Source organism: Leopardus geoffroyi, chromosome E2, assembly GCF_018350155.1.
Source record: "Leopardus geoffroyi isolate Oge1 chromosome E2, O.geoffroyi_Oge1_pat1.0, whole genome shotgun sequence".
Classification (NCBI taxonomy): domain Eukaryota; kingdom Metazoa; phylum Chordata; class Mammalia; order Carnivora; family Felidae; genus Leopardus; species Leopardus geoffroyi.
This window is the reverse complement of record NC_059335.1, coordinates 38,928,685-38,952,301: the sequence shown is the minus strand read 5'-3', so window position 1 is coordinate 38,952,301 and position 23,617 is coordinate 38,928,685.

Below are 23,617 nucleotides of genomic sequence, written 5' to 3'. Positions count from 1 at the left end.
ATACTCTAGACAGTTTAAAAACTGCTGTCACAGTTCTCTTGGGAGGAAAGGAGATCACAAGGAGGACAGTGTGCTTTCAATATCAGACAATTAAAATTAGACATGATACAACAGTGAAAGCTATAAAATGAGAAAGGTATGCCTTTCAAGAAATAATCGGAGTCCAAAATGTAGACCACAATGTTTAGAAACTGAATTCTTCATTTCTGTGAAATTTCAAGAAAGCCTAGCATTAACATGATTACTTCTGGGTGATGGAAAGTGAGAGCAGCTATTTCTTTCCTTCCTTTCTCCTTCATTTCTCTCTTCCCCTGTTTCTTTCTTCCTTTCTCCTTTTCTTTCTTTTTCTTTCTTTCTTCTCTCATTCATTCTTCTCTCTCTTCTCTCTCTCTCCTTTCCTTTCTTTTTTATTTGTTCCAATTTTTTATAGTTAAAAAAAGCTATTTAACATAATTTCTAAAAATCTAAAATGTGCATGAGTTACTGAGGGGAATGATGGAAGACAGTGCCAGCATCTTGAGCTGTTGGAGCAGATGACATCAATGTCCCTGCCAATCCTGTGATTTTAAAGACCTCCTGACTCCCAGCCCCAACTCTCTCCTCTGTATCTCCCTGCTTCTTCAGATGACACAGGGAAGTTAAAATCTATTCTTGGCCCTATTTGGACTTCAATAAAGCAGGTTGGACTAGAAAAAGAGACAACTGTGCAACTATTCAAAAAGTGTGATGTCAGATTCCTTAAATAGGTGGGAAACAGACATAGTATTCAGATAGAAGTGATCAAATATAACCAAAAAAAACTTTTCATTTTTAAGTTTTGTGGCTGAAAGTCAAGCTGCGTGTCTAAAATGGAATGGCTTCAAATGTAGTGTACAGCACCATTAACCTAACCTCCTAAAATGAAAACCAGGGTCCTCTGATCAAGGGCATTATTCTTTTATTCAGAAAGTCACCATGGGAACAATCAGTAAGCAAAATATAGTGCTATCAGAAATTTAGAACTGTGATTTGAGAAGCAGTAAAGTCCTGTCAACTGTACTGATGAGGGAGATAAGACAGAAAAATCTTCTAAGCTAACTTAAATTATGACAGATGAGACAAGATACATCTTGCATTTGGAAGTGATAAATATATTGGTCAGTGGCATTTGAAGATAGCAATTGATAATCATTTTGATTCTATAACAGTTAAACATAATTCATGTATGCTCAATTTATTCAAATCTTCTTGGCTAAGGAGGATATAATTTGTAATATACTACACTTAGTATGAAATCTGACTTTTGTGGATTATTTTTTATTATCTTAATATGAATTTAGGCCAAGGGTCCCTGTGAGATAACCTTACTTTGGAGACTAAATGACTGGCCTTTAATCTTGTAGTTAGAAATCCAATCCTCTCATTGCTCTAGAGTTGACTGGGTCTGAGGACGTCATGTCAAGGAGACAAAAGTCACTACAGATTGACCTATACAAACAGAAATGCAAATATATCCATTCAATTTTTATTCAAGTAACAGCTACTGAGCACCTATCCTATTCTCTATAATGAAGCATAAGATACTCTTCGTATGCAATGTATTTGCCAATCATGTAAGTCTCACCTCAGGGAAAATATGTGGGAAGCAAATTATCAAAGTTGCTTGGTGAGCATAAAATTTGCATGCAAAAATAGTTATATGATTTTAATGTTTAAAGAGAACAGGTTAGGATAACCTGAAGATTTCATTCTCTAAACAGTCGCAGTTTTACTGGTCAAACCAGCGATTGCAATCGTGGCTCCTTCTGTCTTGTTCATGTGCCATATTCCCAAGGCAATACCTCGTATATCTTTTAGTCTCATCATGGTGTGAGCCAGAGATGTGTGAATAATGCCTTCAGGTTGACAATTTTGCCATAACATCCAATGATTAGGTTGTTCTATGTGTTTTTACTGAATTTTTCTAGATGAAAGATGGACTGGAAAATGATGATAGTCTTGAGAAATTCATTTCTGTTCCATTCTCACAGCCTCTGTGTCTGGGCACTTGACTGGGTTTCTGCCTCTAACACAAAGAATAGAGGCATTTGTATAACAATGTGGGCCTTTGAAATGCCTATTCCAGCTGCATTTCAGAGAAAGCTTGCCCCAGCTGTAGAATGAATGCCTCAATCAAAGCTACAGCTGGGGTCCTCTCATGAAGAATGGAGTCTTTCTGGAAAAAGGAAGGCCAGGAGGAAGGTGCTTCAAGGAACCAAGAAATACTCTTGCATTTTGTTAACAGTGAGGCCAAATGGCCAAGAATCTACCAAAAGTCACTGAGGAAAACATGTATTAAGGTACAGTTCATTTTCACATGAATTATAGAAGCATTCTGTTAACATCCAAGTAAATAACAGAAATTCCTGCTGGCAATTTGTTTTGAAACAAAGGGGAATTTTCATTTTCCATAAATTTATGTATTTATAGACAAAAATCAGTAGGTTCATTCATTTTGATGAAATTATGGTCTCTTCCGTAGGTTTAATCCCAGGTGGTGTATATCTCTTTTTGTTTATGAGATAATAGAAACTAGATTCAAATCAGAACATAAAACAGGAATAATACTTAGGCACATAGGAAGCAAAAGAAAAAAAAAAGTAATTGATTAAGAAAACATATGACAATATATAGATTCAGAAATATACACCAAGTATTCATTTTCATTAAATGAGAGAATAATGGGACTTGGAACACTTTCACCTGAAAACTTGAATTTAAACACTAGCTTGGCAGACACAGCTTCTCTTCTGCTGTCCTGTCTGCTGCTCCCGTGTGGTATATTCAATAACTTCCGTCTCCTTTGAATGAATGAATGAATGAATGAATGAATGAATACTAGCTTAATAAAAATAAAATCTTTTTTCATTTGAGATGAGTACTGAGTTCTCTTAACCTGCCAACATTTAGGCATTGATTTCTGAATTGCTATTGAGGGAAGGGTCAGATTCATGATGTCATAGATGACATAGCAAAGACTCTTGAGTTGACTGAACTAATTTTCTATTTTAATTAACTAGAAAAGCACTTCTCAGATTTTAATGTGCAAAGGATTATGTGAGAATCTTGTTAAAACAGATTCTGACTTATCATCAGGCCTGAAGTAAGACCTGAGTTACTGCATTTCTAGCAAGCACCCAAGTAAGGTTGACTGTGCTGACCCACAAACCATACTTTGAATTGCAAGGAACTAGAAGACGCCTCTCTCCTTTATTTTATTTTATTTATTTATTTTTTTACAAATTTTTTTTTCAACATTTATTTATTTTTTTGGGACAGAGAGAGACAGAGCATGAACGGGGGAGGGGGAGGGGCAGAGAGAGAGGGAGACACAGAATCGGAAACAGGCTCCAGGCTCCGAGCCATCAGCCCAGAGCCTGATGCGGGGCTCGAACTCACGGACCGCGAGATCGTGACCTGGCTGAAGTCGGACGCTTAACCGACTGCGCCACCCAGGCACCCCATCTCCTTTAAATTATAATATAAACATAAAATAATTCAACTTTCAGAAATAAATCTATAAAATAAAAAAAAAAGATATGTGTAAAACTATCAGCCTCAAATCATATACTTAGAAGAAAAGTTATGTTTGTGGACATAAATTAAGATGTATTGATGTTGAATAAAGTCAAATTCGAAGTTTTTAATTTCCACTTACATTAGAATTTGTAGCTCCTAAGGATTTTTTTTCCTTTCCAAATTTAAAAATGTATCAACTTGTGTGTCAGAATGTAACGAGTGTGCTTAAAATATCAAGCTAATTAAATTAGTGAGGATTTTTATTTATTATTTATGTATCTGAGGCTTTGTACATGCTCTACCCTTGCTTCTCATCATTGTTGCATGCAGCATATCCAAATTTTTCTAAGCTAAAATCAAGTAAACTCTTCCCTTATGTTCCCTGGCAGAGTCATAATCATCTCTACCCTGCTTCTTTAATTCCCTATCATGGCATAGCTATTTCTCTAGTTATCTGGTATCTCCCTGATTTTTTTTTTTTTTTTTTTTTTTTACATATTCCTTTGACACAGATTTCCTCATTGGCCAAACTCTACTCAGGCATCCCTGGACTCTTTCCATTATGCCTGACTTTTTAACTTTGTGTGTGTCTCTGCATTTTTCAATTTTTGCACGGATCCTGAAAAGTCTATTGAACGTGACTGTCCCACCTCCACCCCCGACTTTGATATCTGATTAGCTTTGGTATCTGATCAGGTACCTTAACCTGCACCACTCCCTGGGTGATGTCTGATCACTCTGGCCTATCTTCAGCCAGAATATTCTTAACAATCTTTGATCCACTGATCCCCAGCCTATTTTTTGACTATTAATCCCCACTTGCTCATTCAGAGTTGAGTCTGATTCTCTCTCCCACCTCAAGACCCCATTGAAGTGGTCCCTACAGTGTATTGCCATGTCCCCTTTGAATAAAATCTCCCTTACCATTTTCAAGAAGTGTTGTGAATATATATATATATATATATACACACACACACACACACACACACACGCATATACGTATATATACATATATATTCAATATGTATATATGTATTCAATATATATATATGTATGTATATACATGTATGTACATACATATATATATTCTAATGTTCTTTCTGACTGGATAGTAAGCTCTGGATGGCAGACTATGTGGAATGGTTAAGAAGTCATCTGTTGTCCTAGGTTTACATTCTGTTTCTATGTTGCCATGATGTCTAGTCTTAAAAATATATCATCTTGGACAATACTTTGTGATGTGGATTCTGGTACTGTAACTCTATTGGTGAATTCTACAACTACTGGAAAGGGCAAAGAAGCTCAGACCTTTACCACTCAAAGCCAAATGCTCACTCATCAATAAGAAGATAGAATAGAGGAAAACAGGGGCGCCTGGGTGGCTCAGTCGGTTGAGCGGCCGACTTCGGCTCAGGTCATAATCTCGTGGTCCGTGAGTTCGAGCCCTGCGTCGGGCTCTGTGCTGACAGCTCAGAGCCTGGAGCCTGTTTCGGATTCTGTGTCTCCCTCTCTCTGACCCTCCCCTGTTCATGCTCTGTCTCTCCCTGTCTCAAAAAAAAAAAAAAAAAAAAAAAAAAAAGTTAAAAAAATTAAAAAAAAAAGAATGGAGGAAAACAGCATAAATGTTTCTTTGCTGTTCCCCTGTGATGGTTTGCAGTGCCAATTTTACATCCACTGGAGGCCAGAAATCATTCCTGGCATATTTAAATAATTCACATTTAATTTAAACATTGGTATCTTAGGCTTAAGTATGCTTCTTTTTTGGTTTCTGTTTGTTCTCTTGATTTTTTATTTCTCTTTTTTGTCCTGCCTTTCTTTAGATGACTTAAACATTTTTACAATGTCTTTTTATTTTTCTATAGTGTTTATGAGTTTATCTCTTTATATAGTCATTTTCTTTATACGCACACACACATGTACACACACATATGTGTGTGTATGTGTGTGTATACATAATCTCAAGGCTACTGGAGTCATCATTTACCACTTCACATCATTTTGCCTTGTTTACATTTCTTAGCTCTCCAGTGTTTATAACATAATTATCCTGAATATTTCTTTTACATACATTGTGAACCATATCAGACAGTATTATAACTCTTAAGTCAACCATCAGACATAATGTAGAAACTCAAGAGAAAGATAATTTGGCTGTGTATATAGAATTCTGGGTTAATGGTTCTTTTCTTTCAGCATTAAAAATGTGCTACTCCCTTCTGACTTCCATTGTTTCTGATAGTACATCTGTTGTCATTCAAATTGTTTTGCCACCATTTTTCTGTTATCATGTTTTGTCTTTGTCTTTGGTTTTCTTCCTTTTTTTATTTTTCCTTTTCTTTCTTTCTTTCTTTCTTTCTTTCTTTCTTTCTTTCTTTCTTTCTTTCTTTCTTTCTTTCTTTCTTTCTTTCATGTTTCTTTATTTTTGAGAGAGAGACACACACACACAGAGTACAAGCAGGAGAGGGGCAGAGAGAGAGGGAGACACAGAATCTGAGGCAGGCTCCAGGCTCTGAGCTGTCAGCACAGAGCCCGACGTGAGGCTCAAACTCAGGAACAGTGAGATCATGACCTGAGCTTAAAGTCAGGTGCTTAACTGACTGAGTCACTCAGGCATCTCTATTTATTTATTTTTTTAATTCATATCCATGTTAGTTAACATATAGTGCAATAATGATTTCAGGAGTAGAATTCAATGATTCATCACCTACATATAACACCCAGTGCTCATCCCAACAAATATCCTCTTTAATGGCCCTTACTCATTTAACCCATCCCCCAACTCAGAACCCCTCCAGTAACCCTCATTTTGTTCTCTGTATTTAAGAGTCTCTTATGTTTTGTCCCCTTTCCTGTTCTTATATTATTTTTGCTTCCCTTCACTTATGTTCATCTGTTTTATATCTTAAATTCCACATATGAATGAAGTCATATTTGTCTTTCTCTAATTTTGCTTAGCTTAATACACTCTAGTTCCATCCATGTTGTTGCAAATGGCGAGATTTCATTCTTTCTGAAACTGCCAAGTAGTGTTCCATTTTATATGTATACCGCATCTTTATTTATTCATTAGTCGGTGGACATTTGGGTTCTTTCCATATTTTGGCTATTGTTGATAGTGTTGCTATAAACATTGGTGTGTATATGCCCCTTTGAAACAGCACACCTGTATCCCTTGGATAAATACCTAGTAATGCAATTGCTGGGTCATAAGGTAGTTCTATTTTTAATTTTTTGAGGAACCTCCATCCTGTTTTTCAGAGTAGCTGTGCCAGTTTGCGTTCCCACCAGCAGTGTAAAAGGGTTCTCGTTTCTCTGAATCCTCACTAACATCTGTTGTTGCCTGAGTTGTTAATTTCAGCCATTCTTACTGGTGTGAGGTGGTATCTCATTGTGGTTTTGATTTGTATTTCCCTGATGATGAGTGATGTTGAGCATTTTTTCATGGTTCTGTTAGCCATCTGGGTGTCTTCTTTGGAGAAGTGTCTATTCATGTCTTTTGCCCATTTCTTCACTGGATTATTTGTTTTTTGGGTATTGAGTTTGATAAGTTCTTTATAGATTTTGGATAGTAACCCTTTATCAGCTATGTCATTTGTAAATATCTTTTCCCATTCTGTCGGTTGCCTTTTAGTTTTGCTCATTTTTTCCTTTGCTGTGCAGAAGCTTTTTATCTTGATGATAGTTCATTTTTGCTTTTGTTTCCCTTGCCTCTAGAGATGTGTTGAGTAAGAAGTTGCTGTGGCCAAGGTCAAAAAGGTTTTTGCTTGCTTTCTTCTCTAGGATTTTTATAGCTTCCTGTCTAGTTCTTTCATCCATTTTGAGTTTATTTTGTGTATTGTGTAAGAAAGTGGTCCAGGTTCATTTTTCTGCATGTCACTGTCCAATTTTCTCAACACTATTTGCTGAAGAGACCGTCTTTGTTCCATTGGATATTCTTTCCTGCTTGGTCAAAAATTAGGTGTCCATATGTTTGTGGGTCCATTTCTGGGTTCTCTATTCTGTTCCATTGATCAGAGTGTCTCTTTCTGTGTCAGTACTATACTGTCTTAATGATTACAGCTTTGTAATACAGCTTGAAGTCCGGGATTGTGATGCCTCTGGCTTTAGTTTTCTTTTTATTGATTGCTTTGGCTAATTGGAATCCTCTCTCATTCCACATAAAATTTTGGATTGTTTATTCCAGTTCTGTGAAGAATGCTGCTATTATTTTGATAGGGACTGCATTGAATATGTAGATTGCTTTGGGTAGTATTGACATTTTAACAATATTTGTTGTTCCAATCCATGAGCATGGAATGTTTTTTCCTTTTTTTTGTGTCTTCTTCAATTTCTTTCATAAGCTTTTTATCGTTTTCAGTGTAAAGATTTTTCACTCCTTTAGTTAGGTTTATTCCTAGGTATTTTATGGTTTGGGGTACAATTGTAAATGGGATCTATTCCTTGATTTCTCTTTCTGCTGCTTCTTTATTAGTATATAGAAATTCAACCAATTTCTGTACATTGATTTTATATCCTGTGACTTTGCTAAATTCATGGATGACTCTAACAGTTTCTTGCTGGAATCTTTTGGGTTTTCCACATAAAGTATCATGTTGTCTGCAAATAGTGAAAGTTTGACTTCCTCCTTGCTGATTTGGATGTCTTTTATTTCTTTGTTCTCCTCTGATGCCTGAGGCTGGGACTTCCAACACTATGTTGAATAATAGTTGTGAGAGCGCACATCTTGTCGTGTTCCTGACCTGAGGGAGAAAGCTCTCAGTTTTCCCCATTGAGTATGATGTTAGCATTGGATCTTTCATATATGGCTTTTATGATCTTGAGGTATGAGCCTTCTATCTGTACTCTCTTAAGGGTTTTTGTTTTTTGTTTTTTGTTTTTATCAAGAAAGGATGCTGTAGTCAAATGCTTTTTATGCATCTATTGAGAAGATTATGTGGTTCTTATTCTTTCTTTTATCAATGTGATGCATCACATTTATTGAACCAGCCCTGCATCCCAGGAATAAATTGCATTTGATCATGGTGATAACTCTTTTAATGTATTGTTAGATCCAGTTGGCTAGTATCTTGTTGAGAATTTTTGCATGCATGTTCATCAGCAAAATTGATCTCTAGTTCTACTTTTTAGTGGGATCTTTGTCTGGTTTTGGAACCAAGGTAATGCTGGCCTCATAGAATAAGTTTGGAAGTTTTCTTCCATTTATATTGTTTGGAACAGCTTCAAAAGAATAGGTGTCAACTCTTCTTTAAATGTTTGGTAGATCACTCCAGTCAGAGTGGCCAAAATGAACAAATCAGGAGACTATAGATGCTGGAGAGGATGCGGAGAAACGGGAACCCTCTTGCACTGTTGGTGGGACTGCAAACTGGTGCAGCCACTCTGGAAAACAGTGTGAAGGTTCCTCAAAAAATTAAAAATAGACCTACCCTATGACCCAGCAATAGCACTGCTAGGAATTTACCCAAGGGATACAGGAGTACTGATGCAAAGGGGCACTTGTACCCCAATGTTTATAGCAGCACTCTCAATGATAGCCAAATTATAGAAAGAGCCTAAATGTCCATCAACTGATGAATGGATAAAGAAATTGTGGTTTATATACACAATGGAGTACTATATGGCAATGAGAAAGAATGAAATCTGGCCATTTGTAGCAACATGGATGGAACTAGAGAGTGTTATGCTAAGTGAAACAAGCCATACAGAGACAGACAGATACCATATGGTTTCACTCTTTATGTGGATCCTGAGAAACTTAACAGAAACCCATGGGGGGGGGGGGTGGGGAAGAAAAAAAAAAGAGGTTAGAGTGGAAGAGAGACAAAGCATAAGACACTCTTCAAAACTGAGAACAAACTGAGGGTTGATGGGGGGGGTGGGAGGGGGGAGTAGGTGATGAGTATTGAGGAGGGCACCTTTTGGGATGAGCACTGGGTGTTGTATGGAAATCAATTTGACAATAAACTTCATATATTGAAAAAAAAATGGTAGAATTAGCCTGGAAAGCCATATGGCTCTGGACTCTTGTTTTTGAGGAGATTTTTTATTACTGAATCAATTTCTTTGCTGGTTATGGGTCTGTTCAAATTTTCCATTTCTTCCTATTTTATTTTGGTAGTTTATATGTTTCTAGGAATTTGTTCATTTCTTCCAGATTGCCCAATTTATTGACTTATAATTGCTCATAATATTCTCTTACTATGATTTGTATTTCTACAATGTTGGTTGTGATCTCTCCTCTTTCATTCTTTATTTTATTAATTTGGGTCCTTTCCTTTTTAATTTTGATCAAACTGGCCAAGGGTTTATCGATTTTGTTAATTCCTTCAAAGAACCAGGCCCTGGTTTCATTGATCTGTTCTACTTTTTTTTTTAAATGTATTTTGATAGCATTGATTTCTGCTCTAATCTTTATTATTTCCCGTCTTCTGCTGGTTTTGCATTATATTTCATGTTCTTTTTCCAGCGCTTTAAGATATGAGGTTAGCTTGTGCATCTGAGACCTTTCTTCCTTCTTTAGGAAGGCCTAGTGTGCTATATATTTCCCTCTTATGACTGCTTTTGCTGCATTCCAGAGTTTTTAACTGTTGTGTTGTTATTTTCATTGGCTTCCATGTACTTTTTAATTTCCTTAATTTCTTGGTTAACCCAATCATTCTTTAGTAGGATGTTCTTTAATCTCCAAGTATTTGTTGTCTTTCCAAATTTTTTCTTGTGTTTGATTTCGTGTTTCATAATGTTGTAGTCTGAAAATATGCACGATATGTTCTCGATCTTTTTGTACTTGTTGAGGACTGATTTGTTTCCTAATATGTGATCTATTCTGGAGAATGTTCCCTGTGCACTCAAGAAGAATGTGTATTCTGCTGCTTTAGGATGAAATGTTCTGAATATATCTGTTAAGTCCATCTGATCTAGTGTGTCATTCAAAGCCACTGCTTCCTTGTCTGCTTAGATGATATGTCCATTGCTATAAGTGGGGTATTAAAGTCTCCTACTATTATGGTATTATTATCAGTGATTTTCTGTATTTTTGTGATTAATTGATTTATATATTTGGGTACTTCCACGTTTGGAGAATAAATGTTTACAGTTGTTAGATCTTCTTGGTGGATAGACCCCTTAATAATGATATAATGACCTTCTTCATATCTTGTTGCAGTCTTTATATTAAAATCTAGATTGTCTGATATAAGTATGGCTACTCTGTCTTCCTTTTGATGATCATTAGCATGATAGATGGTTCTCCATCCCCTCACTTGCAATCTGAAGGTAACTTGAAGTCTAAAATGGGTCTCTTGTAAAGATCATATAGATGGATTTTGTTTTCTCGTCCATTCTGTTACCCTGTGTCTTTTGATTGGAGAGTTTAGTCCATTGACCTTTAGAATGAGTACTAAAAGATATGAGTTTATTGCTATTATGTTGCCTATAGAGTTGGTGTTTCTGGTGATGTTCTCTGGTCCTTTCTAGTCTTTGTTGCTTCTGTTTTTGTTTGTTTGTTTGTTTGTTTGTTTTGTTTTGCCTTTTCTTCCCTCAGAGAGTCCCCCTTAAAATTTCTTGGAGTGCTGGTTCACTGGTCACAAACTCCTTTAGTTTCTGTTTGTCTGGGAAACTCTTTATCTTTTCTTCTATTTTGAATGAAAGACTTGCTGGATAAAGAATTCTTGGCTGCATATTTTTACAATTCAGCATATTGAATATATCCTGCCACTCCTTTCTGGCCTGCCAAGTTTCTGTGGATAGGTCTGCTGTGAGCCTGATTTGTCTTCCCTTGTAGGTTAAGGACTTTTTTTCCTTTGCTGCTTTCATAATTCTTTTCTTGTCTGTGTATATTGTGAGTTTGAATATGATGCACCTTGTTGATGGTCGGTTTTTATTGAATCTAATGGAAGTACTCTGTGCTTCTTGGATTTTGATGTCTTTATCTTTCCCCAGATTAGGTAAGTTTTCTGCTATAATTTGCTCACATAAACCTTCTGCTCCTTTTTCTCTCTCTCTTCATCTTCTGGGACTCCTATGATTTGGATGTTATTCCTTTTTAATAAGTCACTGAGTTCTCTAATGCTTGTATCGTACTCTTTTGCCTTAGTTTCCCTCTTTCTTCTGCTTCATTTTTCTCCATAATTTTTTCTTCTCTATTGCTGATTCTCTGCTCTGCTTCGTCCATCCTTGTCACCTTGGCATCCTTTTGAGATTGCATCTCAGTTATAGCATTTTTAATTTTGTCCTGACTAGATTTTACTTCTTTTCTTCTCTGCTGAAAGGGATTCTATGCTTTTTTCAACCACAGCTAGTTTTCCTATTATTGTGGTTCTAAATTCTAGTTCAGACATCTTGCTTATATCTGTGTTGATTAAGCCCCTGGCTGTCATTTCTTCTACTTCTATCTTTTGGGGTGAATTCCTTCATTTTTTCATTTTGGAAGAAGAAAGAGAGCTAATAAAATAAAAAATTAAAATTCAAAAATTTAAAACAAAACAAAAAGTCAAATAAAGGAAGTTAGATCCTAGATGTGTTTTGGTCTGGTTGTTGAAAGAAGCTTAGTAGAATAGAGAAAAAAAATGGAAAGAAAAGAAAGAAATGAAGGAAAAGAAAAAGTCTAAAAATTAAAAAGTATGTAATAAAATAGAATAAAATCAAATTTAAAAATGAAATAGAATAAAAAAATTACATAAAATAAAAAACATAGTAAAAAGATTTTAAAATGTTTTTTTTAAAAGCAAATGAAAATAAAGTTTTCTCTTTCTGTATCTACGAAAAAGGGGGAAAAAAAGGAGAAAAAAAAAACACACAAAATGAATAGATGACTCAACCAGCAGGCAGAATGAAACCTGAATGAAGTTACATGGTTTCCCCTAGAACTCAAACTATGAAGCACTGTATAGTGTTACACTAATTAGGTGGAGTGACTTGTGCTGTTATTCCAGAGGGATGTGCTTGGAGGGAGCAGCTGGGCAGGCCTTGGTGTATGGGCTCTTTTCTCCAGTAGGTGGTACTGCTTAACTCCCTGGGGTGGATGCCTGTGGTGTGGTGTGGTGTGCATGTATGTGCTTGGGAGCAGTGGAGATGGCTTTAACCAGCTTCCTAGTCTCTGGAACAGGAACTTTGCACTCTCACCGACCTTCGATCAAACATCCTTCCTTTGTCTCAGGCTTCTGTCCACTCCTACTTCTACCCTGTCCTTTTCCAAGCCATCAGGCTTCCAGGCAACACCTCCCTCCCGATTTTATCTCAGATGAGTCATTGTTTCCACACCCCTCACATTAGAGAATCCTGCAGCTTTGACCCAATTTGACCCTCTGGGGGAGGGTCTCACCGAGCAATTGCCGGGTGCCAGCTTGCCCCAGAAAATGTTCATGCAATTGAACAGTGGCAAAGGTTCAGAGATTATGGCAAATAATAACAAAACACATAGCTGGCTCTAGGTTTCACTGCACACTGGCATCTTTGTCCCACTAGTAGCAAACGTGGCTGCTCTCTAGGGTCTTCTGGGACCTTTGCCTGTGGGGAGGCTGTATGGCCTCTACCAAATATATTCCAAGCAAGGGAACGGCTCTCCCCATGTGGCCCACAGACCCCTCGGTCATGCTGCCTGCTCCTCACCAGAGCAATGCTAGGTTTTGAGCTCTGGAATTTCTGACTCTGCACTCACTGTTTATAGTATCCTAATGGTATTGAAACCCTCTCCTTTGTCCCCATCACTGGTTTTGGGGAACAGATTTCTTGTTCAATGCCTTGTGAGTATTTCCACCCTTGTTCTTTCTCTCCAGCTACTTTCTGCGTGAGTACTTTTCCTGCATGATCCCAGTGTGCTGCACTCTCCCCCTTTTTCTTTTTCTGTCCTCTCTCTGCAGAAACACCTTCCTATCCTCCATAGCTTTTTATCCCCTAGTTCACCTCTCCACATCATGTACCTGCTGAATTCTATGGGTTAAGTATGCAGCTTGTTGTGTTAATCCTCTGATCAATTTCCTAGGTGTGCAAGATGGTTTGGTGCTGATCTAGCTGTGTTTCAGGGACAAGACAAGTTGAGAACTTCTATGCTGTTCCACCATCTTGGAAAAACCTGTCTTTAGTTTTCAAAAGTTTGATTACGATATTCTTGGTCTCGAGCTTTTGAGGTGTATCCAGTTTGGAGTTTATTCACTTTCTTGAATCTATAGATTTATGTCCTTTAGAAAACTTCAGAAGTTTTCAGACATTATTTTTCTGAGTACTTTTTTAGCTTCGTTCTATTTCTTCTTTCTTTCTAGAACGCTGATAACATAAATGTCAGATTTCTTGTTGTGTTGTTATTTGTCTCCAAGTCTGCCATTATTTTCTTTTCTTTTTAATCTTAAATCTCTTTGTTTTTTTCAGGTTAGTTGTTCTGTCTCCCAGTTTGCCAAATCTTTCCTCTGTCCCTTTAATTCTGCTTTTGAGCTCATTCATTGTGTTTTTATATTCTTTTATTAGTTGTTTTTTTTTTTCTTCAGTTATGGAATTTCCATTTAATTCTTCTATATACTTTGTGGTTTTTTTCCTGAGTTAGTCTGTTTCTCTGATGAGACAGTGTATTTTTTTTCAATTTTTAAGTGGCATAATTACCTTTGAAGTACTTTTATTTCTAGATAGTTTTAATATTCTGTTCTCATTTATGTTGATCTCTAGAGATTATCTTTTTCATTTAGATTGAGACTTTTTTGGTTTTTGGAATAATGAATGGTTTTGTATTGAAATATTCACTGAAATATTCACTTTTGGGGTACCAAGTTATCAGACTGTTGGGGCCCCTCAGTGGCTCAGTTGGTTAAGCATCAAACTCTCGGTTTTGCCTCAGATCGTGATCTCACAGCACTGTGAGTTTGAGCCACACATCCAGCTCAGCACTGACAGTGCAGAGCCTGCTTAGGATTTTCTGTCTCCTTCTCTCTCTGCCCCTTCCCAACTTGTGTTGTCTCTGTCTCTATCAAAATAAATAAATAAACTTAAAAATGAAAAAATTAAATTATTAGACACTGAATTTTATTAAACCTTTTTAGCTGGTTTTGTCTGATGCCACTATGGCTTCAGAAGAGGGGACACGCCAGGTAGAAGTAAAAGTCCAGATTCCTTCTTCAGCTTCTGTTGATTCCACAGGAAGGATGTGATTCCATATACTTTTGTCAAGTCTTAGACAAAAATTTTGACCATATTTAAGTCATATGCATGTGTGTATGTGTGTCTCTGTGTATGTATATGTAAATGTGCACACACATACCTTCATATGCAGGATAAGCATGGGTAAGAGAGTTGATCTGGTGAGCACATATTATGCCAAACATATTTGAAGTGCTGTGCCTAACTAATGTTCTACATATCTTTTGTGACACATGGTTTAGAATTCATTTGGCTTCTTATATTTTAAACAAATCTAGCTCTATGCCTCAAATGGCCTATGTAGGCACCTTTCCCAAATCCTTGCCCCCTTCAGAATTTAGAGCAGATTGGATTACCCCAATAAATTTTGATGATAAACTAAATATACTTTATAATTTTGTCTACCTGAAAGTTTAACAGCATGCACCTTTTATTTTGGTTATTTAGTAATAGCTAATTCCAATATATTTTACATAACAAGGCGTTATAAGTAGAGCCTCCTATAAGGTCAACTATTGAAGGCTAATTAAGAATAACTCACATTCCAAAAGGGCCTTCCAAGTGTAAGACACTATGCTCAGTGATTTCACATAGGAATACATCATTGTCATGTCTCACAGCATCCTTAAACTACATATATTCTCCTCCTATATAGTTGATTCTTTCCAAACCATCAACAAAAACTGTTGACTCTATTTTGAAAACCTACGTGCATGAAATTTTTCCTTCCCTCACTATAGCTAATGCCATAGTTCACTGCACTCAAATGCATATAAGATCTGGAGAGTTTTGCACTTCGGAGAGAGCTAGCTTTTCAGTTATTTAGTGGAAAGTCACAAAAGACCATCACTCTCTCGATTTCATCAATGGAAAAAACAGATAAAGAAACAATCATACTTTTTTTTACAAAGCTATCTAAGAAGAGTGGATGTAAAGAACTCTTAATGGAATAAATTCCAGAGAGGGATGGGCCATTCATAGACGTTTGCAACAAGAAATGCTAAAGCAAGAACTTTACTTGAAAGGGAACTGATACCAGATATAAACTCAATTTCCCCAGGAAAAAACGAAGAGTGGACATTTTAAACATGTGGATAAATATCTAAAAATATGTCTTTTTTCTTATTTTGCTTTAAGGAAAATTACTTGGTTGATGCAAAAATAAATGCAATGTATTTTGGAGTTTATAATGTATATAAAATAGACATATATGAATAATAATAGCATAAAGGAGATAGTGCATATAAGAATACCATCATAAATTTTTTACTTCACACATGAAATAATGTAGTTTAACTTAGATTTTACTGTGTTATCTTAGGGGGATCATTTTATAATTCGTGTAGCAAAGCACTAAAAACAATAACTAAACAAATTTTTAAAAAGACTTATAGCTAAAAAGTCAAAAATAGAAAACAAAAATTTAAAAAATGTCAAATGCTGGCCATTTTGTCAAGAATAGAGACTCATATTTCTGCTGGGAATTTAGACTAGTACTATGACCCAGAAAACTGGCAATTTCTTGTGAAGATAAACATACTGTTATACTATGGCCTAGCATTCTGAATCCAAGAATTGAATACATTTGTCCAAAAGACTCATACATGAATGTTCCCAAAAGCCTTAGCTCAAAATTAGAACAGCCCCAAATTGTCATTAATAGGTTGATAAACTTTTTAAAAGTTGTGATATTTTTTTACTTAATAGACTATTATTCAACAATAAAAATAAATACACCACATGGATAAATCTGGAAACATCACTTTGAGCAAGAGAAGCTAGACACAAATGTATACATATAGTGGAATACTTGTGTATTTTAGCAATAGACAAAGTTCCTCTAGGCTGATTTGTATCCGTAGAAACCAGAAGAATATTTGCCTCCTAGTGGGCAAGGAGGAAGGCGTAGGAGTGTCACTTGAAAAGAACCGGATATGAAGGAATATTCTTGGATGATAGAAATGTTTTATATGTTTACATACTAATTTGGGGTTTAATTACATGGGTATAAACATTTCTCAAGACTAATTAAGATTTATATATCTTTGCTATGGATAGATTATAATTCTCCATATAGACTATATATAGATTAATATATACCTATATATTTTTTAATAAGTAGTTAAAAGTAAGAAACCTTTCCTTGACTCTCAGTCTCATCTCAATCCACTCCCCCCTTCAACTCCTGTACTCTAGCCTCTACTCTTTCAGGACTTTTACACATGCTCATGTTTCTTTTGGATACTCTTAGGACAACTGTTCACATGGCTGGCTCTTTTCCATTCTTCAAACTTTAGATTAATTTTCACTATTCCATAGAGTTCTTTTCCAACCAGAACAAAATAGCATTATGGAATTCTGTATGAATTCTTCAATAAACCTATACATTTCAAAATTATATATGTGTGTGTGTGTGTGTGTGTGTGTGTGTGTGTGTGTGTATGCACACATGTGCACATATTGCTGGACTTTTAATTCAGTTCAGCAATGATCATGTCTGTTTTGTTCTCCATCATAGAGCACACTCCTTGTTCAATACTTTTCACCTCAGAAAGATTTAAACAAGCTTAAAAGCTAAGAGGACTACATTCATCAACTTTGAATGGTTTAATCTACAGGCAGTGGAAACATACTCCCTAATATTTTAGATCTCCTGGTAAGGGTGTTGGATGTAGACTTTTACCAAATTGAGAGCTTTGGATAACAGGTTTTAGTGTGTGTTTCTTTTTACACTGAGGTAGTTGCAAGGTAAATGAAATCATATGTCCACATAAAGACCTGTAAAGGAATGTTCATAACAACTTTATTCACAATAGCTGAAAACTGGGGGTGGGGGGGACAAACAAACAGAAGGTCATGCACAGGTAACTGAATAAACCATGAAATAACCATACAGTAGAAATGCTACTCCAAAATGAAAAGCTAATGAGCATTTTTTTAAAAAAAATATTTTGTTTTTAAGTAATCTCTATACTCATGTGGGGCTCCAACTCACAACCTGTAAATCAGGGGTTGCATGCTCTACTGACTGAGCCAGCCAGGTGCCCCAAAGCTATTGAGCTTTTAATATAGTCAAGAACATGAATGAATCTCAAAAATATTATGTTAAACAAAATAAGTCAAATACAATAGAAAATGTAGTGCAAGGTACTATTTATATGAAACTTTAGAAAAGACCGATCTAATTTAAAGTGAAAAGAAAAAAAAAATAATCGATGGTTCTTTTGGCCAGGAGTGGGTGGTATTTGGCCAGGGGTGGGGAAGGGACACAAGGGACACTGATGTAGTGATGGTAATATCCTATAGCATGATTTTGATGCTTACACAGTGTATACTTTTGTCAAAATTCATACAACTCTTACTATACTAAAATTGAATGCATGTATATTATACGTAAATTATACCTCAATAGAATTGATTTTTAAAAAATGAAAAGATTGGAGTCTATGAGCTCTAGATAGCTTCAACTCCATCATTTGGTTCTATTACACAAGGCAATAATGTGTGGGAAAGCACTTAAAGAGCTTAAAAATGCTGAATACATATTAAGGATAATTATTAGCAATCATGGTGGTATTCATTCAGTAGTTTTGAAATGAATGTATTTATTAAGAGGAACAACACACTTTCCCAAAGTTCAAACCTCTGTTTAACTTTGGATAGATTAAGGACAAAGATATATTTGTATGTTGGAATACTGTGTGAGAATTTGTGCATATTCTTGTTTGTTTTGGCACACACTGGGAATCTGGGGTATTGATAAGATGTACAACATTGGTGGCTTTCTGTAAATATGAATGAATCGGAATCTTCTGCAATTTCTCTTAACATTCAAATCGTTTTCCTAATTAGAGAAGAAAAATGTTTGACAAACTGTATTTGGGGCTTCATGAAATTTGCAATGTTGGAAGAACAGATCAAGATGTTTGATGAAAATAAAAAGCAGCTGGATTTGCCCTTCCCTGCCATACACATGGAATTTGCTGGGAATAGCTCGTAAATCCTCGCTGCTAACTGGTTCTAAGAACAGATGGCTCTTGGAGGCCACATTGATGGCCAAGAACTCATTGGATCTTCCACTCTTCATTTATGTGAATCGTGTAGTGGAATTTCAATCGAAAAAGGTGCAAATTAAAATGGAAAGTCTTTTTTTTTTTTTTAATTGAATCTTGATGAGAATCAAAGCATCAACCAGACTCTAAGATTTCCAATTCCCCCCTTTGGAGACACTTGATTTTTATCTCCAATTTTAAATTCTTAATCTGAAACTAGACATGTTGGCCCCCATCTGTCATCTGACCTTCCAAACATCCATCACCAACCATATCACAGATGCTAGAGAAAAAATGGGAGAGGAACTAGCTCTATTGAGTGCAAGATGATTTATATGCATTATTACATCTTTTTTTACATAAAGATGGAAATGCTTTGGCAATCGTGAGTGTATGCAAGCTTTAAGATGAGTTTCAAACTAATTTAAAACTAGTTCTGAAAATTTACTTTGCTTTAAAAATAACCAAGACAATCTGGCTTAATGGAATATAAATGGACTTTGAAATCCAACTGACCTGGGTTCAATTCATGATTCCACCCTTACTACTTTGTTTTTAACCATGGGAAAAGCCCTTATCTTTTGAAACATCAACTTTTTTATCTTTACAGTGAGGAAAATAATATATTTCTAGTGTTGTAAAACTTTAATGAGCAAGCATGTATGTAAATGTGTAGCAAATTTATCGTACACATAACTGGTGTTTATCGATACTTTGTATCCTTTTGTTTAAGACCTTGTCACTAATCAAATCAACTAGCAAAGTATCAAGTTATAATATTAACAGGTTGATTTGAAATCCTGGTTATGTTGGCTAATTTCAGCAAGTTCATAAAGGATTGCGCGGGGAAAAAGAATATGATTTGAGAAATTCTGTGTGACAAAAGTCTTGGGTTCAAGAGGCACATTGCAGGGTAATGATGCTAAAATGATAAATGGAGGTAAGACTGTGAAGAGCTCTGTGTATCACATTAACACTTAGACTCTATGTATAATGAGATCAGTATTAATAATCTTCATAATTGCCTTATTAATTATATAGAAGGTAGTATTTTATTGCCTTATTAATTATATAGAAGGTAGTATTTTATTGGGCAGATGTTATCAAAACCAAACATACAGTCATCATTTTTGTAGATTGAGGACAATAAAGTTATAAACTCTCTTACCATTAATTCCAGGCTTGGTGTGATCCAAACATTTCTCTAAAACTCAGTTGTTAATATCATTAACTTTGAAACTGGATACACAGGTTCAAAATTCAACACTTAAATAGTTTATAAACATGAACAAGTTGCTTATCCCTGATAAGTTTTTTAAAATCATTTTTTGTATTTGTACAAAATACAAAATGATATATTTACCTACTATCATTGATGTAAATTTTAATAGTTCAGTAAAGTATCTAGAATCAAGCAAGCTCTTTTTTTTAAAATCACTTTACAAAGTATCATTATATTCCAAATCGGTTCTTGAAAGCAGTATTTGAATGTGATAACTTGAATTCAGATTTTATAACTTAGAGCTTGGTCAAGATAGCTCATCCAAGCTGTAGCCTCCTTCCGCTTAAAAACAGGGAAGATTAACACTCTTTCTAGAGAATTATGTACTTTTTCTATTATGTAGTGTTCTCTTTTATATTATTTAAATTTTATTTAGTTAACATACAGTGCAATATTGGTTTCAGGAGTAGAATTCAGTGATTCGTTACTTAGATACAACACCCAGTGCTCATCACAAGTGCCTTCTTTAGTACCCATCACCCATCTAGCCCATCTCCCTCTGTCAACCAGGAATATATTCTCTATTATTAAGAGTCTCTTGTGGTTTGTTTCTCTCTCTTCTGTTCCCCACCCCTTACCGTGTGTTCATCTTTTTTGTTTCTTAAATTAATTCCACATATGAGTGAAATCATATGGTCTTTGTCTTTCTCTGATTAACTTATTTCACTTAGCATAACATATTCTAACTCCATCCATATCCCTGCACATGGCAAGATTTCCTTCTTTTTGATAGCTGAATAATATACCATGCATATATATATGTATGTATGTATATACATATGTATGTATACATATATATGTACGTATGTACATATATGTACATATGTATGTAAATGTATGTATATATGTATGTACACATGTATGTATATATGCATATATACATATATATGTACACACACACACATATATATATATATATATATATATATATATATATATATATACACATACACACACAGTGGATGGAAATTTGGGCTCTCCATAGTTGGGCTATTGTTGATAATTCTGCTATAGACATTGGGGTGCATGTACCTCTTAGAATCTGTATTTTTGTATTCTTTGACTAAATACCTAATAATGCAATTGCTGGATCATAGGGTAGTTCTATTTTTAGTGTTTTGAGGAACCTCCGTACTGTTCTCCAGAGTGCCTGCACCAATTTGGATCCCCACCAACAGTTCAAGAGAGTCCCCCTTTCTCTGTATCCTCGCCAACAGCTGTTTCTTGTGTTGTTAAGTTTAGCCATTCTGACAGGTATGAAGTGATGTCTCATCATGGTTCTGATTTGTATTTCCAGATGATGTTGAGCATCTTTTCATGTGTCTGGTAGCCATCTGGATGTTTTCTCTGGGATGGTGTCTATTCATATATTTTGCTTATTTCTTAACTGGGTTGTTTTTGGGTATTGAGTTTGATAAGTTCTTCATAGATTTTGGATACTAACCCTTTATCAAATATGTCATTTGCATATATCTTCTCCCATTCCATAGGCTGCCTTTTAGTTTTGTTGATTGTTTTCTTCAGTGTGCAGAAGGTTTTTATCTTGATGAAGTCCCAGTAGTTCAGGTTTCCTGTTGTTTCCTATGTCTCTGGAGACCTGTCTAGTAAGAAGTTGTTCCAGCAAAGGCCAGAGATTGCTGCCTGTGTTCTCCTCTAGGATTTTGGTGATTTCTTATCTCAAATTCAGATATTTCATCTGTTTTGAATTTATTTTTGTGTATGGAAGAAGAAAGTGGTCTAGTTTTATTCTTCTGTATGTCGCCATCCAGTTTCACCAATGCCATTTGTTGAAGAGACTGCATTTTTTTTTTCATCAGAGATTCTTTTATGCTTTGTCAAAGATTAGTTGACCATATAGTTGTGTGCCTTGTTTTCTTAAAGGCATTCTGTTAGCACATGTTCTTCAGTCTGGAACACTCTTAATTCCATGCTTTGCTTGTTTAATTCAATTCCCAATTCTTCAAATTTCAGTTTAAAAGCAATTAGGTTCTTAAGAAATATTGTCTGAAAACTTGCAGAATTGATTCAGCACTCATCATTCCGCTGTCTCATGTCTTATTATTGTTTGTAACTTCCAGTGGGGCAATTATTATCCTCATTTTTGTCTCCTTGTATCCTATAAACCTAGGACTAGTGCGCCCATGGAAACAAATTGCTGTTTTATTCTTTGGATATATAAATATAAAGAAAGAAATAGTCTAAATCTACACTTTAAATATATGGCAATTTATTTGTTGATTGTATCTCCATAAAGCTTAAAAAAAGGAAAAGTAGTGAAAAATAAGTATATATTGATAAAACAATTAAGAGTTAAAAATAATAGACAGACAAAAATGAATGAGAAACAGATGTGAGACTTTGAAATATTTAGTGGTTCTATGTCTTAGAGAAGCTATCAGTTTATCTACTATGTAGTTTAATTATTTTATATGTGTGATATATGATATTAAAATGAAAGGCATTATCATCTTTACCTCCACCAACTGATATTGGTTGATTCATCTATCCACCCATGGATCAATATAACAAATCTTACTTCCTATAAATGTGCCTGGCACTGGGATGAGCTATAGAGCTACAGAGAAAAGTGAGATGACTTTTTTTTTGTTGAAAGATGAGATGAAGTTTTAACCTATGTAATAACGATCACAGTATATTAGAACACCCTACATTCTCCCATTGAAATACTTTGAGGGCTAGAGGTAAAGGAAATAATTCCTCATGCTTATTTGCTATTTTTTAAAAATCCTTGGGTCTTATCTTAAATAAGTGGATGCCCATGTCTGTCATAAAATATCAATATATGTGTTATTATAAAATGTTTCTAATTATCATCAGCAAAGTGTTGTTATCAGATGCCGAAATGTTTTTGGGTTTTTTTTTTCCTGTTTATTCAAGTTCTCTAAGGAGACATGACAGACAATGGCCACATTTGGAGAAGTTCTTGTTGTACCGTAACTATCATGCTCTTAGGTCATGATTTTCTGCACTTCTCTATATAGCTGTCTGCTTCAGTAGATTTTAATTTAAATTTAATTTAGTTCAGTTTGCCAAACAGTTATTGTGCCCTGCTTATGAACCAGGCACTATTTGGGAGGGAAATAGTAAAATTAATGGGACACACTTCTTGCCCTAAATGAATGTACAGCAAAATGATGGAGATAGATATAAACATGAATAAATAAATTATCCGAGCTGATTTGTGCTATCTGATAGAAATGTCAAATAAGTCAAACACAGGAACACTAGAACATATGTTCTTTCTTTTTTCTCATGTCTTATCAGCTTCCACAAATACTTAAAAGATATAATAAAAAGATGATAGCAAACATACTCCTTAACAAAACAAAGCAAAGTATTCACAGATGAGGCGGTTTTCAGGTCCCCAAGTCAATACGTTCCCAAATTATAATTTTCATTAATTCATTTATCTCTTTTTACTTTAAACATGCTGCCTTTATGACTTCCTAGTATCTTATATCACTTAAGAATTGGAAGGATTACTTATTCCTAATTGGTTTTCAAATATAGATGCTTTTGAAAATATAGGTCAGGGAGTTTGTCTTTAATCTATTTCTACATAAGAAAACATCAAAACTAAAAATTCTAATCTCAACAGAATATT